Raw genomic sequence first — 15,675 nt, 5'->3', positions numbered from 1 at the left:
ATTCAGATATAGAATAGTCTGTCATTTACTGAATGTGTCTACTAACATTTCAAGTTTGAAATGATTTTGCTTCTTTGTTGGATGTTTTGTTATGATTTTGGATGATGATAAGGTCAAGATTTTAGCATTGGCTGTAGAAACTACAGTACAATCCTAACGATTTCATTAAACTATATTAGACGTAAATCACTCGCAAACACTTACCTGGGCAGCAAAGCCGCGGCATCAACGTCAGATAATTCAAGTTCGTAATTGCTTTTTTTCCTTTTCTTTCATTTACAAAGTTTACAACTGACTAGAGTTTCCCCGAAAAGTTTACTTTCAGGTACAGTGAAGAAGTTTTGAGACAAGTAGGAATAACAAGAAGACCTGCTATCGTTCAAAGCAAAATTTCCAAGCTTCAGTGCGCTTGTGGTTTCGTTGTAGACTCATCTTGAATATTGCGAATTTGTATCCTTTCAAATGAAGAAGTCGGCCTCTACACACAGCTTCTTTGTCTCTTGTAAACGTTCAAACTTCATCTTTTGATTTCTCTTTCAACTTGAAAATCATCTACTTTAGAAGTCTTAAAGAACTAGAACAGGACGCTGATAAGAATGACGATCTATTTCAAAGCGCAATCAATAACTGAATGACTAGACTTGGAGACAATCACCAAACTTGACATTCTGGACTTTAGTGATGAAATCTTTTCCTTAAAACTCTCTGAAACTTAATATCCATTTCTTACTGTTTTATTCAGTTAATGCACAGTATAAGATGCGTTCGCTGTCAAAAATAGAGGGATTATCATAAATTTACTTTTCCAGACGTTTTGGTTCTTGTGGAGTTGCAGTGTTTCCATCAGTCACTCTGTCTCTTGATCTCCGAAACATAACCGTATAGATCTTGCTTTTGTCATAAGTTATAACAGTGTTAACGGCACAAGGACGCTTGAAATAGAATCTTGATAATTGGAGGTAATTAGATTGCAAACGTTTACCAAATATCGAGCTTCCAACATGTCTTCTAATGTTGACTTCATTATGACTTCATCACAACCTTTTCATAACTGATAAGAAACATTCACAAGAGATAGCTGCATTTCGACTTTTATTTTATCCTTTGTAACATCTCAAACATTCTTAATTGCCTTACTGTAATCATCTAAGTAACCATAATTGGTAAAGCAAATAGTGAACAAGCTACAGCTTTCAACAACTTTCTGTTTAATTTTAAAGAAGTATTTTATCAAGTTGGGCTTGTTATACAGCAGTCCGAGGAAGATGGGAGCTTTTGGAATAAACAAAACGACGCCCAATTTTGAAGAAAGTTTATGAATACGCAAGTGAAGCGGAAGGCGCAAACATGCCAGTATCCAAGCACTCAATTTAGAAATGATTTAACCTGAAGTCGGGTAATTTTTTTCATTTCCTGAGACGATAACGTATATTTATTAGTTGCGGAATCGCATGTTATTAAGCTACAGTTTGTTTACGTCGGCTTGGTATATGGTCCGTTAATGTGCATTGACTGTAGTGCAAGGTAAATGTTTTGGTGGGTAGTGCAAGGTTTTGGAATATCACATAAATTATACATTGTTCCCGGGTAGGGTTTGCTTTATGATTGTTTCATATAAATTTATTTTTAGTTTTCGTGTAAATTTTGACTAGACAGCAATAAAGCATGTCAGTGTTTAGCGTCAAAGCAAGATTTTTCTTTAGTTGAACAAGCATTTGTTGAACTCACTTTAGATGATTTTAACATTCCACACGTTCGTGTGACGTAGAAAGCAGTCCACGTTAATTAACTGCATTCTTCTAGAATTCTTTCCACAGTGTGTTACTCTCTGTAAGGTGATTTTGCAAATACACAACCTTTTTGCACTTTTTTGGTCGGTTAAAACAGCGTTTATTAAGATTTTACATATAAAGTAGTCGCTCGTTTGATGGTCAGATGAAGTTCTTAGTTCGCATTTTCTTAGCGTTTAGTTTCTCTGAAAACTTTCCCTATAGCAGCAATGTTATTTGAGCTAGAGCCAAGGTTATGTAGTTTATGTTAACCCAAATTAAGCTCATTGGCTTACTATTTATATGTTGACTTCCATATATGGCTGGTTAAGTATTAAATGCTCTTTATTGCAATGCCTGTGGTCAAATTTGTGGGGTTTTAGTATTTTTATTTGCAAAATAGCAGTTCAAAAACGGACAACAAGTTCATTTTACAGAACAATGTTGGTAAAATGATGATTACTTTTCAAGTTGCCTAATTTGAAAGCGATGAAAACGATGATCCAAAAGTGTTGAGCTGTGACCACAGTTACCACAAGTAGCAAAGGAAGCATCAGCGACTCGCCAGAAAATGAAAATAAAAAGTTGAAAAGCGAGTTGACTTGTGTGTTAATTGTCTGTCAAGTTAATTGTAATATTGATTTTATTGAATTTCAGCTTTAATCATGAGTAAATATTTTGGTTAGGCTCCCAAAAAAATAACAATTGTATGACTGAAGTAACTTCGAAATTTGGCAATAATAAAGAATTTATGACGTCACTCATTTTATCTTAAATTCTAGACAATTCACAACATTATTGTTTTCCTACATCCTTTTGGAACAGAATGAATTGAACGTAGAAGCAAACTTGTTCAATTTCTTCACTGAACTTATGAAGACTACTCACCAATTCCGTTAGGTTTGATTGTCGATGGCCGGTTGCTGTTTTTGCTGTTGGTTGTTGTATGTTTGTGTTTGTTGTTGTTTCTCCAAGGAAAATAGTTCCGTTATTTTCAAACAATCCATAAAGTTGTTGAAAAAAAATGACACCTGAAACAAATTTTGTGCAGTCTTATATGGATGTTAGCTGCTATTATAAGTATAATTGGTTTGTTCATGTGGGTTGATTTTGGTGTATTTTTCTGTCCTTGCATGCGTGTCAGCTATCTTTACCCCTGGGTCAATATTACCCATAGTCAATTTGAGAAGTTCAGCGTTTTTATCAATCACATGTTGAATTTTCTTAAATGCCAACCTGTGATCTGTAATTGGTGTTGTACTTGTGCGGGTAATTGGAATTAGTTGCTGTCTTTCGTTACTGTCCATTAATTTCTTGTACATAATAATATGCATTTTATAAATTTAACATCTCCAGCCATCAGACAATCCTTCTTTAAATAAGTAACTGCCGCCACGAGTAAGCCGCTTGCGATGAATTTAAAAAGTAAAAAGCTTTAAATGTTTACTTTCGTCACACCAGGTGTATTTTTGTATTTGATTTTTGGCAATCCATCAGCAATTTCCATGTGAGTTTAAAGTGTTTTGCCGCCATTAGAGCATTAAATTTTCTGAATTGTGACTGATGTGTGTTTGATATCAGTAAGTATTTTCCAACATTAGCCAACTGCTGTTCAGTAAAAAAAAATGTGCAAATAATGCGTAAAATGTGTAAAATTTATAAAAATGTGTAAATTTATGCCTCTAGGTGAAGACCCAATTCTTTTGTGTAACTTTCTTCAGAAAAGTTCCTGTTTGTGCTTGGTTACGTCTGTGCTGACCCAAAATTTTAGTTATAATAAAGTATAATGCTGGTGCAAATATTTTTTCGAACATCTACATCAACGTAGCAAGTAAAATATTTTCCTGGCAAGATCGCCAATAAGTGTCAATTAGTAGAACACATACCAGCACAGAGAACACTCTAATGCATACTGTTTGTCTTGAATAATATATCAATATAATTCACAATAATATGAAGAGAAAAATTAGCTAAATTCTATTGTAATATCTCATTGCCTTGATACACGCAAAAAGGATTTACAAAAAAGCTGGCCATTCTGTAATCATAAACGGTTAGGCTATAGAGAAAAGAGTTAAGCAATTGTGCAAAGTTGGTCACTCTAATAAAAAACTTTTAAAGTTAAAGTAAACTAAAGACCTTTTTACATGATTCGTTTTTGAACACACACATTATTTCATGTCAAAAGGTCTTTATACTGTAACTGATCTGTTTCATTCGTTACATTTATTACAATGTTACAATTTTATTTTTTAAATTAGGCCACAAGAGCAAATTCTCCAAAATATGACTTGATTATGAGGGTTGCCTAAAAACGCTTGCATCTTGTTGCAGATAAAAGCAAGCAAATTACTATATACTCAACATGTGATGCCACAAGTAGGTCACAATGCCAAAACAAGTTTACCTTAATGCAAAGAAACACCAAGCAAGCATAACAAAATATGAATCTTTTATACTTTTGACAAATAATTTCTGTAATTTAAATACATTTTTATTCGCCCAGTGAGATAAAAATTTGGATTGAATTTGAAATGAAATTGAGATCTGAATTCGGAGAAGCTGGTCGATAACCTTTATTTTCTTGGTGTATTTATACTGGTCATATTTATATTTAAATGAAATAAATTTTATCTAAATAAATTTTATTTAAATTTTATTTTATGAAATATAAACCCATTTTTAAATGAAATAAATCATATCGATTTTTTTATCCATATAGAAGATCCAACGTATTCTATTCCTTGCGTCATCCTCATTGTATAAACTTAACTCACCTGAGACGAATAAGACTTAAAACCTCTTCTTCTATTCAGTCTTTGGTGAACTGATTACGTTTAATTTCCCGAAAAGTCCATCTCAAATTTTACGACATTGCTTAACTTTAATAACCAACCATTAATAAAAAAATCGAGTGGCCTAACATGGTATTAAAGCTAAATAATGATATTAAAATACTAAATTAATAACGATAATGTTATGATACTATATTCTTACAATTCTTATTAACGACAGCATTGAAAGAACAAAAGCCGAAACCATCAAGTGTAAATGAATATATACTTTATTTCCGTTTTGAGGCATAACAGTGTGAAATTTATGTATTTTTCCTTAACCAAGAGCACATCTCATATGCAATTAGTTGAAGATTCGATTTGAAATTGTTAGTTGTGTGATGTCCGATACAAAGTGACCATTCACGATTTCCGACCAATGTGGCAACCACCAGCTTGTCAGTGGCCTAATGTGATAATTTAAAGTACTGAATTACTTAAGATACTATTATGATACTAAATTTTCTACAATTCTTTATTGCCAGCATTGAAAACACAAATGTCGAATCCATCTACTGTAACAGTACATATACTTTATTTCTTTTTCAAGGCAGTATATGAGGCTTTGGCAGTGAAATATTGAAAGCACAGCCAGCACAAATATTAACTTTTGCGATGACGGCTTGCACTTGTAAAAGTAGAACATGCTGTAGGCACAAAGTTGGCCTAAAGATGGCATAAGCTTGGACAACATAGACACAAATACATTACTACACCAATACTAACTATATACAGGGAGGCATTTTCATTGAAATCTTAACGAAATATCTAAAAATGCTGAAACTTTTGTGATGGCCGTTAATGATACGCAAACAAAAAAACAAAATTATCAATAACATGATTATTTACCGGTTGTAGATTATGATTATTTACAGGTTGTAGATTATAGCAACAGAGTTCTCATCTAGAGGTCTGTGGTCAAATGACGTATGTAAAGATTAAAAGCATCAAGTAGAGAACAATCAAATGGATTTGACGGCGGCAAACACTTATTATTTACACATTAAACGCACACCAGTAACAAACTTCCTTGTTGCTGATGGCGACATCTTGTCAGCAAGCAATACTGATACCAACAAGCATTATGACACTGGAGATCAAAGAGTAACTGCATGTCTTCAGATTCCAATCCAAAAACAAAGTGAAAAAATCGGACCAGCTTATTCCACCGTGGCTTGTTGTTCTGTAAGATGAAATTAAAGCGAGTTAAACATCTTCTACAGCAAACAGTTCTTCAAATATATTTTGAACTGCTGGACTGTCTAGAAACCAGATGTTTAATTTCAGACACACCCAGTATTGGGAGACAACCAAGTAAAGGATTAAAAGAGGAAAATTGCACAACCATGAATCATTCCAATTACTTTTTTTATTCTTCATTTCTTCTCAGACCAAATTCTGTTAATGGATGACCGTTGAAGATTGCACTCTTTTCAACAAGGTCATCTTTACAAGCGTGGAATAGGGGCATTTGTGCAGAAATCAGTGAACGACATTGTTGAAAAATCATCCAGATATTTACCTGAAACTACTTCATCATTTCTCCAATCTCTGTAAATGTTAACCAAACATTCTTAATTTGTTAATTCTTGATTTCGATAAAAATCGCATAATTAACAAGAAAAAATATAGATGAAAAGCGGTCGACTTAATAAAAATCCTGATGCGTATTGTCTTCAGCAAACCTAAATACATCCACGTGTAAACTAGATAACGTACACTGTAAACTGCATTGTGGAGTTTATATAACTTGGCAGATCGATTGTGAAAGGAATGCGGCCAATTAACGTGGCTTGCCGGTGGGATCATATGATTGCCTGGAATGTAAAAACGAAATGAATAATCATAGAAAAACACGCCTGGGACTGAACGTTAATGGATTGGCAGCAAAATGTCTGTGCCATGAAGCATTACATGATTAAACAAATATTTGTACTGATCCGCAAAAGAAAACAAAGAATCAACGACTAAGCACACACAAAATACACAACACTACGTATGACTTAACTTAAAGTCACAAAATCGTGATAAAAGTATTGTTATGGTTACTGTCTATGTTAGCAATTACGTTACAAAACAAACTTACAATAAAAGTTGACACATGGTGATAAGATTAATTCGCGGCTACGATTATCAAAGGCAACCTTGGCAAGAAAAAAATGGTATAGGTTTCGTTTTTGTATTACAGTCTAATAATTTAATACTATCACGGGCGGTTGAAAAATGATTAGGATTAAGTAGCAGATGAATAATTTAGACATGATGCAATTAGTTTGTTTCGTAATGATATAAAAAATAGCAATTTCAATGTCATTTATTCCTTAAGAGATGAAAATTCGGCTTAAATTCAACTTAAATCAAATTGAAAGTCTGTCACTGGTTGCTGACATGGCCGTTCGGCGCATCAATTGAGCGATGCTGATGAAGATGATTGTTAAAATTTGTAACTTTGTTTTTATGTAATTTGTACAGAATAAACTGGCAACAGCAATATTAGGCCTATATTTTTTAATTAATTTACTTTTACAGACAGTTTTGTTAAAATTTCATAAAAGTTTAACTTATTTAAAACAAAATGCACTTATTTAACACAAAATGGGTTGCTGCTGGCTGACATTGGAAAGTAGCCTATTTACAAATATTAAATGCACATCACAATAAACAAAACTGGTCTGATGGTGGCAAAACACTAAATCGCAGTCGATGTGATAAAAATAGAGAGCTTTGGAGAATAATTGTTAAAACGCACATTGAGTTGAAGATTCGCTGGTCTCGTGGCTGCAAATACATGGAGACAAACACTTATTTCTGACATTTGGAAGTGTTTACAAAAATTAAACGCACATCACAGTAAATGGAGAATAATTGTTAGAATATTCACTGGTCTCGTGGCAGCAAAAATTTACTAATCACAATGTATGATGTCTACAGATACTAAATACATGTATTGGACAGTGACGGACAACAGCAACTACGTACATTTACCCGCACAAGTACAACACGGATCATGTATCACAGGTTTGCATTTAAGCAAATTCAATGTATGATTGCACATTAATGGGAAGCTCTACATTATGTGGAAGAAATCACTCATGTTACACAAACTGAACAGCAGATGGCTGGCAACAAATTACTTGTATGATGGCGGCAAAACACTTAAAAACGCAGTAACTTATTTTACTTCATTTTACTATGAAAGGCAAAAACTTTAAAACGCACGTAATCAAAACTATTTAAACTTGTTCATTGCAAATGGCTTCTTCGTAGTCGCGGTGACGACGCAGTAGAGAGAAAATGGTTTGATGGCTGAAGACAAGACATTTACATAACTGTTTACAGGGCGGATTAACCACGCATTAATCCGCACAGCAAGCACAAAGAGCGAAGTTGCTTGCCGGTAGCTAGGAAAGGCTTGTGTGGTGGATGCAGATATTAATACATAGAACGTAAATTATGTACAAACACTTATGGACATAACGACCAGCCATCAGTAACCTAGCAACAAGAAGTGTTGCCAGGAAATGGTGATCAGACTCGAACACTCTGCAAGACATCTGAACAGGTTTGCTTCAACCCTCGGTTCATTTAGGCTGAAAAAGATCTGCTTCAGTGATCAAGAAAAACAAGTCACACGATGCAATGACGATACGAGAGTGACAATAAAACAAAACTCAGTTCGTGCATTTCAATCAACTCACGTTTCGACAACATGTAATATTAACATGTTTCGACAACATGCATTCGACATTACACGGACAACAGCAACCAGATACAATTATCCGAACAAGTACAACACTAATAACTATCACGGGTTGGTATTAAAGAAAATTCAATGTATGATTGCTAAAAACGCTGAACTTTTCAAAATTGTGTATTGGCAGGATTGAATCAGGAGTAACAATGGTAATTACCCTTCCAAGGACAGTAAACGAAAACAAAAACAAAACAAAACAAAAAGACAACAACAAAAAGACAACAACAAAAACAAAACAACCAAGAAATAACCAATTATATGAATATTAACAACAAAAACCGAAATATAACTGTTAACTAAAGAGCACTAGGAAATGGTTTGTCTGATATAATTAATGATCACTGTTGTTATTAATGTACCACAAGACATGATAAATGTACCACAATCAATGTAATGCTTTTACCATTTGCAGGCCACTTTAACTGTTATGTGTGGCCATCGGCCATGTGGTGTGAAGGCAACAATGGTTCGAGCTGATTTCCATGGAATGATAATTTTCACAAAAAGCAGTTAAAGCGCTGAAGGGCTGAACTGAACTGCTCAACAGCACTGAACGTGTCGAGTATAAAGTTAGAATCTGTAGAGGTCTTACTGGAATCTCCTTAATAAAACCTTTTACAACTCATCACTTCTCTAAGAATTCATAATTGTAATCTGGCATTTTTCAATTTGGATTTTATTGTACGCTAAATGATAGATTCAAATTAAACGAAAAGTTCGGTGGCCGTTTAAACGTTGCGTTTAACTGAAATTTGAATGACGTCATAAAGCGACATCCATAACTCTGGTCTTTCGGCCAAGTAATAAACGACAGCTGCAAACATGGCACCAGGGAAGCATATCCAGTAAATAAATCATTCGCATTACCATTGCCGCTTATTGATGATGAAATTCTGAGCAATATACTTGTTACAATATTTTATTGCAGTTGTTATAGAAATAACATAAAATATTGGCAGCTAACATACAAACCACACAGCACTAATACTAATTACTTTGGCAGTTTACATTTTGGCACAATTTGCACGTTGGCGGCTGATACATAGGAATATCACGAACATCAAAAACAACATATCGGGTTTCATGGCGTCTGATAGTTACTATAATATATAGAAATAGTTAACACAAAGCAAACACAAATAATGTTTGGTCTGGGCAGTGAGACTTCGCATAAAATAACATTTTACTGGGGACAGAACAGTGGTGTGATGGCGGTTTGACACCAATATGTACAGTATTTACAATTAACCGCACATCGAGCACCGGGAGGTATTCTCAAGCATTTCAATAAATTGATTGCTCTGTAAATACTGGAACTTTCTTAACGGGGTGGTTTTCAGGACAGACAGTACAACACCAACAATAAAAACATCAAAACTCCATTAGGTCATTGACCTTACGGGGGCCTGAGCTTAAACATTTAACGCGCATCAGTCACAAAACTTCTGATGGCGGCCCAAGACTTAATGAAAGTAAAAAGCAATTTTCAAGCATTTAAAGATGGAGTGCAAAAACACTTGAAATTTAGGAAATGGCATGTTGGCAGTATTTGCTATAATATCAATTACAGCCAATACAGACACCAAATCAGTACCAGAACCAATCAACAAACCCCAACCAACCAACTGCAAAGAAAGTTGAAGCTTGGATGAATTGGCGATCAGAATTCTTTCCAATCCAAACAGGCTGCGAGGTAATTGAACCAGATTGTTTCTACCCTCGGGTTGTTCAGTCGTGCTACAAAATCCATTCATTTAAACCTGAAAAGCAACAAAATGGACATAACACAAAGAATTCATATTCATTTAATTTTCAGCTTTGCCTGTTAAAAATGTGTTGATTTTAGCTTCACCATTTGTTAATCTTCGTCTTCAATCATCGTTACACAAATCATCTTGTTGACACACTTGCGATGTAGCTTCGTAAGTAACTGAACGACATCGTTTGGAAAGATTTATGAAACTACACAAATCAATAACATTTCATCATTTCACCAATATAGATCTGTAAACATTGAACACAAGTTTCTTAAACATTGCGGCTGTATTGAAAAAGCACAAGAAGCGACTACTTGTAATACCTGCGAATAAACCAACTCCACGAGTTAAATGACATTTTAAAGGATACAATAACCAGCGGAAAGAATACCAATTAACGTAGCTTGCCGGCGGTATCACATGAACGCGTGGAATGTTAAAATCAAGCGAAGTGATGACACAAATAACACGCCTGGGACGAAACAATCAAACCATTGGCAACAAATGTACAATTGTATTGAAGCAAAATTGATTAAAATAAACTTTCATTTCTTATAAATGTAAAATAAAAGAAAAAAGCAATCATACGTCACTTGCCTTTACCAAAAAATATACGACCTATGATAAACTTTTAAACACCGTGATTAAACCGTTGTTTTATATTACCAAATATATATATGAATTTATTTATAATTATCCAAATGTTTCCACTAGCTGGGGTTTGGCTGTTCAATTTAATTATGGCCCACAAGGGTAACATTTCCCTGCTATTGTCGAAAATGTTGCTTGCATTTTTTACGAATATTTTGGTTTTCTACCTTTATCAGCAAGTTTTTGTACATATTGTGGGTATAACATCTTTGTATAGCTTGGAAACTTGGAGCTATCAAAATATCTTTGTTTTGCTTGACTTAATTTATATGTGTTAAGCCGCCACCAGACAATTTTTTTTGTGATTGTGGAAAGTAGCCATCAGGAAGTAATTGCTTCAGGTTGATATTTGCGTATATAAATGCAAATAGTAAGTGTGTGCTGCCATCAAATAAGTTTATTCACATTTAACTTTGTCATTATTTTAAAAATTAGTCCACATCAGATCCACATTCGGACTAGTTTGTGTTAAAGCGTGGGGTAAATCCAAAAATAATTTGGTCTTAAATCAGAAGGCATTTTCCTATATAAGTATACGCATAGAGAAGGTATAGTTAATAATATGTAGTAGTTTGGCAGTTGAATAATGGTATGCTTCCATCAGGAAAATACATGAACTGTAAATTGGTGGATGAGGTTTTGAAACATGCAAGTTTTTATATGTAAGCTGCAAATAGATGAATTAGTATTTGTGCTGATGAGCGTTTAAGCTGCTTCAAATATCGGTGATTTCATAATATACCAAAAATTTGTTTATTATCATGTAGGTGTTTATTTATTATGCAGTGTTTAAAAATGTTAAGCCTGTCATTAAATGGTTGGAACCAACCTAGTATGATCGTAGGATTCAACACGTCTAACCGACAGCCCCAGCCGTCCACGATAAATATTTATATTCTTCTCACATTCTTTTCAACGAGTAACTATTAACATGGAGCAAGATTTTTCAAAAAAAACTACATGTTTTCGCTCATTATTGTATAAAAGTTTCTTATTAGGTCAATGTAGTAATTGCCAACAGTTTGTAAATAACACTGGTCTGCATGAAAATTTTATTTTGTATGATGCCAACGTTTTCTAGCTAATTTTGGTGCGCTGATTTCAAAAATGCCATCCTTTTTTGGCTGTCACATCAGGTTTTAAAGTTACGGTCGAAAAACCGCATAATTTTTCGCTTTTACGTTTAACTACCCACTTTTTTGTCAAAAGGATATAATTTATCAAGATAAATTTTGTTATCACAACGAGCTACGTATGTGCATCAAAGCTACGTATGTGGTACCATAAAAAACTCAAGGACCTTCCCTTTGGCGTTCCTACGGTATGTAGGGAGCAAAAAAAACATCGCAATGACTGTTATTTTTGTATGGTGTATTAAGGGGTTTAACAGAAGAAACAAATCCAATATCAAGTACCCTAATTTAAAGTCAGCATTGAGGCCTGTACCACATTGTGATGAAATTCCTGTGCCGAATCCTCTAACAGAGATGCAAAGCTCCTCAGAATCTGAAAGAAGTGCAGGTGATGGAGAGCACTATCAGGAAGGAATAAACGATGACTCTCCAAAGATGTTTTCACAAACTCAGCTGAATGATCTCACAAGAGAGTTATATCTTTCAAAAGAATATGCACAACTTCTAGCATGAAGATTAAAGGAAAAGAATCTTCTAGAAAAGGGAACAAGTTTTGCGTGGTTCCGCCACAGAAAGAAAAAATTTACAGAATTTTTTAGTAAAGAAAATATTCTGGTTTTTTGAAGAATGTTCAGGGTTTAGTTAATGAAACATTTAGGATATCATATTCAGCAGAACATTGGAGACTGTTCATAGATTCTTGGAAGACGAGCATGAAAGCTGTGTTGTGGTACAATGGGCAAACTGTGCCATCAGTACCTGTTGCACGTTTTACTGTGATGTCAGAAACGTATGAAGACATAGAAATCCTGTTGCAAATGATAAAGTACCAAGAGCATAACTGGTTGATATGTGCTGATTTAAAAGTTGTAGCTCTCATACTATACTACACTAAATTTCCCTGTTTTCTTTATCTCTCGGACAGTTTACTCGGAAATTGTGGCCAGCAAGAGATGAGTTTCTGCCTGGATCTAAGAATGTAAAGGCACATCCTCTTGTTGCTCCAGCAAAAGTTTTTTTTACCGCCCTTGCACATCAAGTTTGAGTGCATGAAAAACTTTGTGAAAGGTATGGACAAATACGGAGAAGGATTTAGGTACTTGCAAGAAAAGTTTTCGTCTTTATCCGAAGCTAAGCTGCAAGCAGGTATTTTCACTGGACCTCAAATCAGAGAACTGTTGAAGGATGAAGATTTCGAAAAAAAAGTCTATAACGGAATTGCAAGCCTGGAAGGGGTTAAAAGCTGTTATCCAGCAGTTCCATGGAAATAACGGAGCCTCCAATTACAAACAGCTTATTACAGATATGCTCGATGCCTTACAAAAACTTGGGGTAGGATGAGCGTCAAAATGCACTTTTTACCCTCCCACCTAGACTACTATCCAGATAACTGTGGGACGTTTAGTGAGGAACAAGGTGAACGTTTTCACCGGGAGATAATGGTGATGGAGGAACGCTATCAGGGTAAGTGGAATGTCATCATGATTGCTGACTACTGCTGGTGTCTTAAAAGTGAAGACTCTACTAAATATGTGAGAAAATCAGGTAGACGCGCATTTTCAATAAAATAGATACCGAGGTAGTGAACCGCTGTGTTTTCAATAATAATCATTTTACCGGATTATATCGTTATTGCTGTCATATTTCAAAACTCTTTATTGTTAATTATCATAAGAAGACAAAGATGTGTAAAAATTCTGTGCAAACTGTGAATTTTTTCGAGTCAAGCTTGTACATTATTTGCGATTATTCACCAAAAACGCTATATGACGTGTAACAGTTATCTCAAAAACCTGATGTGCTACAATAAAACGGACCACAGATTTGGAATCAGCGCCCCAAAATTAGCTATATTTGCATGTTTTTAGTGAAGAAAAAATTTTAAAGTTGAAAAATGCAGGCCAGTGTAATAGATCACTTGTCTTCGTCATATGTTTTTCGATGTTTTAGTGATATACATTAAAATCGTTACATTTTCGCTACTTGCTGAATTGCTTTGGCATGCAGCCCCAAGCTCATAAAGTATAAGTGGAACTAGGTGCAGCACTCACCATACAGCGACTTTTCTGTATAAATGTCCCTTAAAAATAACCGGATTTTAAAATAAGTTTATAAATTCTGCAAAATCATATCACATTGACTTGACGCAAACAATTGGAGTAAAGTTATCGACATTTTTACCTTCAATGTGACCAACTAGTTTAGACCAACTTTTACAGGGTTTTGGTGAAATCATGAAGTACTTGTTTCTAATTTATGTAGTTTTATAAATCTTTCCAAACGATGTCGTTCAGCACATTTAACAGCTGAAATGCCTCTCAGTTCCACACTGGCAAAGATTATCTTTTTGAAAAACATGCATTAGCCGAAACCACCGAGATAACTTGTGTCTCCATGATGTAAAAATGTTCAAACGGGGATCAACTTTTGCAATCAACAAAATTTCTGCTTGAGAAATCAAATAAAACTATGGTAAAGTAAGATAACGGATTCTTTGCTTTTGTATTTAAGGCAAATTTGCAAGTATTTGTCTGAGATCTCTGACGTTAGAACCGATTGCTTGTTCCTTGGAATTACATTTAAGCTTGCACTGCAACGTTAACCGTCACAAATTTTTTTGAAATAACAGGTTCCCAAATTTGACGATTTACACATGTTTTTGCTTTTTATCTGGCGCTGAATGAATATAGTCAACGTGTAGTCCAACTGCTGTGATCATTTGAGGCTCAGTTTAAAATGCATGTTCATCGCGAAAGTTAAACGTAACTTACTTTTGGAATCCTGTTGAAGATATCAATGTAGGTGAGTTTAAGTTTGCTATTGAAATGCCCCTATTACAAGCTTGTAAAGATGACCTTGTTGAAAAGAGTGCAATCGTCAACGGTTATCCGTTAGCACAAATTGGCACCAGAAGAAATAAAGAATACGGAAAGTATTTGGAATGATTCATGTTAGTGCAATTTTCCTCTTTTAATACTTATATTGGTTGTCTCCCAATGCTGGGTGTGTCTGAAATTAAACATCTGGTTTCCAGACAGTCCGGTAGTTCAAAATATATTTCAAGAATTGTTTGCCGTAGAAGATGTTTTATTCGCTTTAGTTTCATGTTACAGAACAACAAGCCACGGTGGATTAAGCTGGTCCGAATATTTACGTCGTTTTTGGATTGGAATCTGAAGACATGCAGTTACTCTTTGATCTCCAGTGTCGTAATGCTTGTTGGTATCAGTATTGCTTGCTGACAAGATGTCGCCATCAGCAACAAGGAAGTTTGTTACTGGTGTGCGTTTAATGTGTAAATAATAAGTGTTTGCCGCCGTTAAATCCATTTGATTGTTCTCTACTTGATGCTTTTAACATTTACATACGTCGTTTGACCACAGACCTCTAGATGAGAACTCTGCTGCTATCATCTACAACCTGTAAATAATCATGTTATTGGTAATTTTGTTTTTTGTTTGCGTAACATTAACGGCCATCACAAAAGTTTCAGCATTTTTAGATATTTTGTTGAGATTTCAATGAAAATGCCTCCCTGTATATAGTTAGTATTGGTGTAGTAATGTATTTGTGTCGGTATTGTCTAAGCTTATGCCATCTTTGGGTCAATTTCTTGCTTAAAGCATGTTCTACGTTCACAAGTGCAAGCCGTCATTGCAAAAGTCAATATTTGTGCTGGCAATGCTTTCAATATTTCACTGCCAAAGCCTCATATACTGCCTTGAAACGGAAATAAAATATACGTGCTATTACATTTGATGGTTTCGGTATTTGCGC

At 34.7% G+C, this 15,675-nt stretch overlaps 1 long non-coding RNA gene across 1 annotated transcript; it reads right to left on the bottom strand.

Annotated features, from left to right (window-relative positions):
- Nucleotides 1–9,260: 9,260 nt before the first annotated feature.
- On the bottom strand, nt 9,261–10,425 carry LOC143453485 (uncharacterized). Its single transcript, XR_013115202.1, has 2 exons — nt 10,210–10,425; nt 9,261–10,117 (listed from the first exon to the last, which is right to left on the bottom strand). It is a non-coding gene; the product is annotated as an uncharacterized LOC143453485 (long non-coding RNA).
- Between the last annotated feature and the right edge of the window lie 5,250 nt (nt 10,426–15,675).

Source organism: Clavelina lepadiformis, chromosome 4 (genome assembly GCF_947623445.1).
Source record: "Clavelina lepadiformis chromosome 4, kaClaLepa1.1, whole genome shotgun sequence".
NCBI classification, from domain to species: domain Eukaryota; kingdom Metazoa; phylum Chordata; class Ascidiacea; order Aplousobranchia; family Clavelinidae; genus Clavelina; species Clavelina lepadiformis.
Note: the sequence above shows the minus strand (reverse complement) of the source record. Positions and strands in the feature narration are given on the sequence as shown.